Consider the following 10,133-nt stretch of genomic DNA (forward strand, 5'->3'; position numbering starts at 1 on the left):
GTTTTTGCATTTTAGTTCTGGTCACCATGTAGGATTTCCAGGGAGAATAATGGAATTTCAGATAAACAAATAGTTTTTTTATATAAATATGTCCCAAATATTGCATGGTATGCACTTACACTAAGTAAATAATATCTTTTCCTTTGAAGTTCTAATTTAACTGGTCATACTTATGCTGTGTCTTTATTTGCAACAGATAGTCACCTATTAGTAGGGAACATGGAATAGGGTGAATAATTCTTTTAAAGGTTGAAAATACTGAGATCAGTAGCCCTAGATTCAGATTTGAGTTTTGTAAATGATTGTGTAGGTCATTTAGCTTCACTTTGCTGCCTTTACATGTAAGGCAATTGAGGAAGATAATGCCTGACTTCACTTTCTTCACAAGAATGTTGTTAGAATGGATGAAGCAATGTACACATAAACGCAGAGCATCTTGGAAGACAAATACTTTATAAAACTTTGGTATTATTATTATTATTATTATTATTATTATAATTTCTGAAAAGTCAGCTGGCTGAATATATGACAGTAATCTACAAAGTAAAAAATAACACATTACAATATAGATTTAATGGCTTTGTCTTCTATTTTATTCAGCACAGCATAAGAATATAGATGTACAAGTTTTATATTATGAAAGTGCATTGCTCTCTGTTTCATGTTACCTTTATGGCTTCTTAGTCTGTACCTAACACTGTGTATGCTATGGTAATTATATCTTTCCTACATCTCTAAAAATCTCTAAGCATAGTCAGAGATGCTACATTTCTTAGATTATATTTTGTATATTTTTGTGTATGTATAATGATATGAATAGTGGAAATGATCTTTTTTTGTGCATTAATAATATGGAATATACTGTATCTGATCTGATGAGGCTGTGATGGCTCACATATTTAAGAAAACTATCATGCTATTTTATATTTAGATCCTGATTACTTCTTAAATGAAACTGTCATATATAACTATGGGTTTATAATTTATACAGTAAACGTTAGAATGAATGATCATTTTGGCTAGCTCTGTAAGCATGGGGAAGTCACCTTCTCAGGCATTCTTTATATAAAATATTATGGAATTGTTAAAATTCACTAATTTTTAAGCTTCATTCTAATGTCTTTTGAATTTGCAAAGTTTTTAAGACAGGTAGGAGGTGAAGATAAAGAGACTAAACTCTAGGATCAAGTGACAGCACATATATGGAAATACATACCCTATACACACATATATACAGACCTATTATATGTGCATTATATATGCATATACACACATACATATCCATAGATATACATATATACTTCAAAACAGAATATTTACAATTAGAGCATTTTAAAAATTCCAGTTCCCAAGGTAATTAAAGCTGTGTGATACCACTATTTTAAAATTGTTTTTATTTGGGGGGCACCTGAGTGGCTCAGTCAGTTAAGCATCTGACTTTGGCTCAAGTCATTATCTTGTGGTTCATGAGTTTGAACCCCATATTGGGCTCTGTGTGGACAGCTCAGAGACTGGAACCTGCTTCAGATTCTGTGTCTCTATCATTCTCTCCCCGTCTGCTGCTTGCACTCTGTCTCTCTTTCAAAATTAAATATTTAAAAATATAAAAATTGTTTTTATGTTTAATTTAATTTTTATGTAATTCCAAAAAAATATTAACTTTTGCATGTAATTCACAGGGTCAAGCAATAATGAAATAAGGCTAGAAACAGGTGATATTTAGAAAAACAAGTCAATTGTGAGTAGTTTTCTTTCAACATATATTTAACTAAAAATATTCATGGGGTCTCTGGGTGGGTCAGTGGGTTAAACATACAATATCGCCTCAGGTCATGCTCTCAAGGTTCATGAGTTTGAGCCCTGTGTCAGTCTTTGTGCTGACAGCTTGGAGCCTGGAGCTTACTTTGGATTCTGTGTGTGTGTGTCTCTCTCTGCCTCTCCCTCACTTCTGCTCTCTCAAAAGAGAAGAGAAGAGAGAGAGAGAGAGAGAGAGAGGAAGGAAAGAAGGAAGGAAGGAAGGAAGGAAGGGAAGAGAAGGAAGGAAGGAAGGAAGGAAGGAAGGAAGGAAGGAAGGTAGGAAGGTAGGAAGGAGGGAAGGAAGGAAATAAAGAACGAAAGAAAGAAAGAAAAATATTCTCAGTCTGTTATGTGTCATGTTCTTGATTTTGGCTCAGGTCATGATCTTGTGGTTGGTGAGTTCAAGCCCCATGTTAATCTCATGCTGACAGCATGGAACCTGCTTGAGATTCTCACTCACCCTGTGCCCCTCTCCTGCTGTGCATGTGCCTGTGCATCCTCTCTCTCTAGGGGGAAAAAAATCCTACCTAATTGTTAATTTGTAGTTAAAAATCTTCAAATTATTATCTTCTAATATTTTCCTTAAAAATGGACCTTAGGGGCACCTAGGTGTCTCAGTTGATTAAGCGTCTGACTTTAGCTCAGGTCATGATCTCGCATTCCTGAGCTCAAGCCCTGCATCAGGATCTGTGCTGACAGCTCAGAGCCTGGAGCCTGCTTCAGATTCTGTGTTTCCCTCTCTGCCCCTCCACAGCTCACACTCTGTGTCTGTCTCTCAAAAATAAATAAATGTTATTTTTTTTTAAAATGGAACTTAAATGTATTTTAATGAAGACCACTTATGATTTGTTTTGTTTCCTTTTTTACTTTATATATATATATATATGTATTTGAATTTGGAATCTATTTGTTTAGGAATTTTATAATTAACACAATTCTGGACATTGATCATGGAGAAGTTCTTAAATTTATTTTCTCTAAGCCCTTATAAAACAGGTATTTTATTTTTGTTTCCATCCACAAAGGCATTTAATATTTTGCAGCTGATGTGTCATATTTGGCTGTCCGTGACATATTACATCAATCATATTCCTTTCAGTGAGACATAATTTCATTGTAGTTGATGAACATGACTTGAGATACTAGAGTCCCATCTTCTATAAAAGGTGAAAGAAAATAAAAATAAAGATGGAATTTTTAAGATTAAAAACAAACTAAAATCCTTTGTCATGGAGCAATTAGAATATACAATAGAAAATTTGTTTTTATTCTTCTTGTAGTCTTTCAAGTTTTATTTGTATGTGAATGTATAAGTTAAAAGGAGTCAAATGTGTAGGAAAACATTGAATATTGTGTATCATTTTGAATCAGATGCAATTATGACTCTAGTAATAAGCATAGAATTGCAGCTGAATCAGTTATAGCCATAGTAATTTGCATAATAGCTTTGACATATAGAAAGCCTATTTTTTTTAGTAAAGGTATTTTTGTTTAATTACTGATGAATTTTTTGTTTAATTGTTGATGAATTTGTTATGTACATTTAATTTTTTAGAAATGTTTATCTTTGAGAGAAAGAGAGCATGAGCCATGAGTGGGGGAGGGGCAGAGAGAGATGGAGACAGAATCCAAAACAGGCTTCAGGCTCTGAACTGTCAGCACAGAGTACAGCTCAGGGCTCAACACCACGAACTGCGATATCATGACCCAAGCTGAAGTCTGATGCTCAATCTAGTGAGACACCAAGGCACCTCTGTTACATACATTTAAGCAATGCTTGCCTCTAACAGTGAATACTTCAATAAGTCATGTTGCATTTTGTATCTCTTTAATTTTTCTATGGATTCTAAATTCTCTCCATGAGGAGAAATATATTCAGATATTTTCTTCAACATTTCAGATAGACTATTCAAGAATCTTTTCCCCTTAACCAGTCAGACCCTATCATTTTGCCATTGCAAATACCTCTTCTGCCCCTCACTTTTTGACATCTAAATTTTACTATTATTAAATAATATATTCCTGTAACAAACACACAACAAATTTATAATACTCCTCTATTATTTATGAGGGTAATGATGTTATTACTGAATTCAGAATAAGGGGAAAAATCCAAACTTATGAAATATTGTGGACTTAAGTTATTCTATATATATCTTACTTTTTAATTAGCCTGGCTAGAAAATAAGACATCGCTGCTTTTAGGGAATATCCTGGTTATAAATTTTGGGTATTTTTATATTTAACTTTTAGTTTGGGACTAAAAGCATCTTTCCCTATTCTTATTCTCTAGCTGCATATTTTCCTTGGTGAGGTGTCGATTCCTGTTTTTGCCTCCTTTTTAATTGGGTACTTTGTTTTCTTATCATGGAGCTTCAACAAGTCTTTGTACATTGTAGCTATAAGTACTGTATCAGATATGTCTTTTGTAAATATTTTCTCCCAGTTGTGGCTTATCTTTTAATTCTCTTAACCATGTATTTCACAGAGCAGAAAATTTTAATTTTAATGAAGTCCAACTTTGTAATTTTTCCCTTTGCTTTTGCATTATATCCAAAGAAAGTCACATAGGTTTTTTTTCTCTATTATGTTCTGCACATGTTACATTTTAGAAATTTTATAGTTTTCCACTTAGTGTTTAAGTTGATACATTTTGAGGTAATTTTCATGAACAATAATGTTTTCTGCCCATGTTAATATTTTTAAATGCTGATACTTGGTTGTTTCAGGACTATGTGTGGAAAAGACTATACTTTCTCAATTGGAATTCCTTTGCTCTTATAGATCAATTGACTGTATTTTTTTGGTCTATTTCAGGGCTCCCATTTCATTCCATTGATTCTTTTGTCTGTTCTTTCCTGATACCACAGTGTCTTGATTGCTGAAGCTAGATAGTGAGTCTAGAAGTTGAGTAGTGTGAGTCTTCTCACTTTTCTTCAATAGCATGTGACAATTATAGGTATCTTTTTTGTGTGTATAAACTATAAAATCACTTTGTCAATATACACAAAATAACTTTTTTGGGAATTTTATTAGAATCTATTAAATATATAAACAAATTTGAGGAAAACTGGTATCTTAAGCATTATTGAGTCTTCAAATGTGTAAACATGGAATAACTCTCCAATCATTTAAGAATCATTTCCTTCCATCAAAGTTTGTAGTTTCTCTCTTACATATCTTGTACATATTTTGTTGGATTTTTACCTGAGTCTTCTTTTTCTGGGGGGTCATATAAATGGTGTTACGTTTTTAATTTCATATACCATTGCTCTTTGCTGGAACATAGACTGACATGTATTAACATTGTATTTGACAAACTTGCTTAAAGCACCTACCATAAGTTCCAAGATTATTTTTGTTAATTCTTTTGAATTTTATACGACAATTATGTATCATATGCAAACAGAGATGATTTTATATCATTCTTTTCAATATATATTTCTTTTTCTTGTATACTTTGCATTCTAGGACTCTCAATATAATGTGGAAAGGAAGTGGTAAGAGGGAAAATCATTGTCTTGTTCCTGATCTTAGTGAGAAAGTTTCTCGTTTCTCACCATAGGTATATTATGAGCCGTAGGTATTTGGAGATATCCGAATTAATGAAGTTCACCTTTTTTTAGTTTTCTGAAAGATTTTATTCCGGATGATGTTAGATTTTTGTCAAATGTTTTTTCTACATCTCTGTGTCATATATTTCTTATTTAGCCAAATTGATGTGATGAATTACATTCATTTATTTTTTAAAATATAAACCTGCCTTCCATTCCTGGAATACCTCTCATTTCATCATGGTATATAATTTTTTAACTTATTATTGGGTTTGATTTGTTAATATTTTGTTGTAGATTTTTGTACGTATGTTCATGAAAGTTATTGTAGGTAGCTACCCCACCCCCACCACTTTTTTTGGTAATTTAATTGTCTGGCTTTGGTATTAGGGCAATGGTAGTCTCTAGAATGAATTAGGAAATGTTCTCTCTGCTTCTATTTCCCAAATGAGATTATTTAAAAAAAAAAAAAGTGGCACAATTTGTTCCTTAACTTTTTGGTAGAATTCACCAGTAAGAACATCTGGTTCCCTATCTTCTCATTTTGGAAGATTATCAATTCAGGTTTTGTAATCAATTTTGGCCTATTTATCCATTTCTCTTTTATGAATTTTTGATCGTTTCTTTTAAATAATTGGTACATTTCATCTATTCTCAAATTTGTGGGCCTAGAGCTGTTCATAGTATTTTGTTGTTGTTGTTGTTAACCTTTAAATGTCCACGGTATCACTAGCAATGGTCCTTCTCATATCTGTTATCAGTGATTTATATCTTATCTAATATTTCTTGGTTAGGTTCTCTGGGGAGAGGGGTGTCAGTTTTTTTGATCTTTTCAAAGAACCAGCTTTTTGTTTCATTGTTTTTCTCTATTGTCTACCTATTTTCAATTTCATTGATTTGTGCTCTTGGATTTTCTTTCGGTTCTTATGCTTACATTGTGTTTTAATTTGCCCTTTTTTTTTCTGGTTCCCAAAATAGAAGCTTAGAATCTTATTAACATTAGATCTGTTTTTTTTTTCTTTTTAAATATATATATATCTGATGCTTATAGGTTTACCTCCAAGCTTTGCTTTTACTGCATTCCACAACTTTTCATAGGTTGTGTTTTTCATTTTCAATTTTCAAAATATTTCAAAACTTTTTGAGACTTCTTTATGACCCAAGGGTAATGCCAGATAGTAGGTATAGCTTTATTGCCTAATATTTGGGGGATTTCTAGCTATCTTTCTGTTACTGACTGGCTTCTGAGAGCATACATTGTATAATACCTATTTTTAAAAATTTGGTCAGGTGTGTTTTATAACCAGGAATGTGGTGTAGATTGTTGAATGCTTCGGGATGACAATAATGTGTATTCATGCATTGTTAGATGAAGTATTTTATAAATGTCAATTATATCCAGTTGACTGATGGTGCTGCATTATTCAACTGTTTTCTTAACGATTTTCTGTCTGCTGGTTCTGTCAATTACTAATGGAAGGGTACTGAAATCTCCAAATATTATAATAGATTTGTCTATTTCTCCTGCAATTGTACCAGTTTTTGCCTCATATATTTTGCTCTTCTATCATAGTACTTATCTGTTAAAGATTATTATGTCTTCTTAGGTAATTGACTCCTTTAAATTATGTTGTGTCTCTCTTTACACCATAACATCTCTTGCCTTGGAGTATTGTAGGATTGAAATTAATATAGAGATCCTACCTCTTTTTTGATTAATGAGAGAGTGATATATCTTTCTCTTTATATTTAAAGTAGGATTCTTGTCAACAATGTATAATTGAATTTTTGTTTCTTTGTTTGTTTGTTTTACCTATTCTCAATCTATCTCATCTGGTGCATTTAAACCATTTACATTTAAAGCGATTATAATATTGTTTGGTTAATATCTACATTTATAACTCTTTTTTATTCATTGCTATTCTTTGTTTCTTTTTTGTATTCTCATTTTTTGCCTTTTCTGATTCAAATTGAGCATTTCATCATGTTGTATTTTCTGTTCTATGTTAGCATATTAATTATATTTCCTTAATTTTTATATCTTCAATGGTTGCTATAGAAATTGCATTGCACATTTATTATTTTTAAGTATTTATTTATTTATTTTGAAAGAGAGAGAGTGTGCGAGCACAAATGGGAGAGGGACAGAGAGACAGGGAGAGAGAATTCCAAGCAGACTTCATGCCCAGCAGGGGGCACAATGTGAAGTTTTATCCCAAGAAATCATGACCTGAGGCCAGATCAAGAATCTGATGCTGAACTGACTGAGCCACCCAGGCAACCCTAAATTTATAATCAATCCAAATCCTCTTTCAAATAACACTATGCCACTTGACAGGTAGTGCAAATACCTTATAACAGAGTATTCTTTATTCCTTCCTCCCATCCCTAATAACATTGGTTTGTTTCACTTATACAGAAGCTAAACTTAACTAAATAACTTCCTGATGTTGATATTTTGAAGAAACTCATGTAAGTATTAAGAAAAATAAAAAAAAATATTTTACCTGTATTCATTCCTTCTCTGACACTCTTCTTTATGTAGTTACAAGTTTCTGACCTATATTATTTCCTTCTCACTGAAGAACCTCTAACATTTTTTGCAAATAGTTCTGCTCATAACAAATCACCTCAATTTTTGTTTGTCTGAAAAAGTCATTAATTCCCTTTCACTTTTGAAAGATAAATTCTTTGGATACAGAATTCTAAGTTAATGTTTCAACACTATAAATATTCCACTCTACTCTCTTCTTGCTTAGGTTGTTTCTGAAGAGAAGTCTAATGTAATTTTTATCTTTGTTTCTTTATGGGTAATATTTTCCCCCTCTTTGGACACTTTTGAGATTTTCTATTTATCTTTGACTTTGTATAGTTTGAATATGATATGCTGTGTCTGAACATTTTGGTATTTATCCTGGTTAGTATCATTAATTTTGGAAAATTATTAGTCATTATTTCTATAATTATTTCTTCTGTTTCTTTTCTTTTTGGTATTACCATTATATATATGTTATATCTCTTGTAATTGTCTCATAATTCTTTAATATTCTGCTTCATCTTTTATCCATTTTTTCACTCTTTCATCACCGTATTTCACTTTTGAAAATTTTTATTGACAAATTCAACTTCATTGATTTGTTCCTCAGCTGTGCCATGGTATATTCTTCATTCCTGTTACATTTTTTTCCTAGTATTTTAATTCTTTTATGTGTTTTTCATTTCTCTCGTTTCATTACCCATCTGTTTTTTTTTTTTTTTTTAAGTTTTATCTTTATTTTTGAGAGATAGAGAGAGACAGAGTGTGAGCTGAGGAGGGGCAGGGAGAGAGGGAGTCACAGAATCCAAAGCAGGCTTCAGGCTCCGAACTGTCAGTACAGAATGCAACACAAGGCTTGAACTGACAAACCGTGAGATAATGACCTTAGACAAAGTCTGATACTTAAATGAATGAGCCATCCAGGCTCATCTGTGTTTGTGTATTGTCCACAATTTCTGTTAGAGTCTCAGCATATTAAATTGCTCTGAATTTACAGCCAGATAATTCTAAAACATTTGCTATATCCGAGGCTGGTTTTGACGCTTGCTTTGTCTCTTTAGACTGTGCTTTTTGCGTTTTAGTATACCTTGTAATTTTTTGTTGAAAACCAAACATGTTGTATTGGATAAGTGGAACTAAGGTAGACAAGCCTTCATGAGACAGTTATGTTTTTTTTGACTCAGATTTAGAGTGTGCTTACTGTTTATCATAGCTGTGGTGTCAGAAGCTAAAACTTCCTATGGTGTCTTTGTTTTTGTTTTCCCTTTTGACTTTAGTTTTTCTTGGAGATTTTTATTTATTTATTTATTTATTTATTTATTTATTTATTTAAAAAGTAAGCTCCACACCCAGTATGGAGCCCCACTCAGGGCTTGGTACCATGACCCGGAGATCAAGATTGAACTGAGATCAAGAGTCTGATGCTCAACAGACCTAGCCACCAAGGCACTCCTTCCCAGAGAGTTTTTAATAGGGTATGGTTTGCAGTTCTTTTATGTCTAATACCCTGTTTTAAATAGAAACCCTGTTGATGTGGTGATAAAGCATGGAGGTAGGGAAAATGTGCTATAGGCCAAAGATTCATTTACAGTCTTCTTGTGAGCCTGAGTTGGGTATTTGTTTCTTCCAAGTGAAAGGCTAGAGGGGGCTGGAATTGCACTTCCCGTCTCTAATAAAATGATATCCATTGAGAACAGATTTTGTTAAGAGCCGGGAACTATCAACATGTACCAGAGTTAATTTTTCCCCTCCTCCTAGTGGAAGCACCAGAATTTTATTTCAACCTTCACATTAAAATTTTGCAAGGCCTCCTGGATTTGAAACACACTATGATGTTGTGACTTCTTTAAGAGTGGGTCCTATGAAATTGTTTAACTCTTAAAAGAATCTATACTAAGCCTCTCCCTATTTGTCATTCACAGGTTAAACATTTCTGCTGATAATGAGGCTTCTGCTGCTGAGTAACTTCTACTCCTGGTAAGTTGTGATTCTCTGTATATATCTGTCTTTCTAGTTTTCATGGCAAAAATTTTGCCCTGTGACCTCAATTCTACGATGTTTCTAAGCAAAACTGCTGATGTTTAGTGTGTTCAGCATTTTTCTAGTGTGTATGAAAGGGATGGTTTTCAAGTTCTGTTCATGTTTGAACTATATAAAATTAATTATATTTTAAAGTTTGGGAACTTCTGTAACCACCAGTGAATTTGTTTTTTAAACAAGTATTCTTGATAATCTGGGGTTATAGA

At 32.6% G+C, this 10,133-nt stretch overlaps 1 long non-coding RNA gene across 1 annotated transcript in view; it reads left to right on the forward strand.

The window, feature by feature from the left end:
- Positions 1-9,864, forward strand: part of LOC120225374 — a 142,109-nt gene extending 132,245 nt beyond the window's left edge. The window contains exon 3 of the long non-coding RNA XR_005526790.1: positions 9,810-9,864. This is a non-coding gene — a long non-coding RNA (uncharacterized LOC120225374). The remainder of the gene's footprint in view (positions 1-9,809) is intronic.
- Positions 9,865-10,133: the final 269 nt, after the last annotated feature.

This window comes from Hyaena hyaena, unplaced genomic scaffold (genome assembly GCF_003009895.1).
Source record: "Hyaena hyaena isolate Hyena2069 unplaced genomic scaffold, ASM300989v1 scaffold_1381, whole genome shotgun sequence".
Classification (NCBI taxonomy): Eukaryota; Metazoa; Chordata; class Mammalia; order Carnivora; family Hyaenidae; genus Hyaena; species Hyaena hyaena.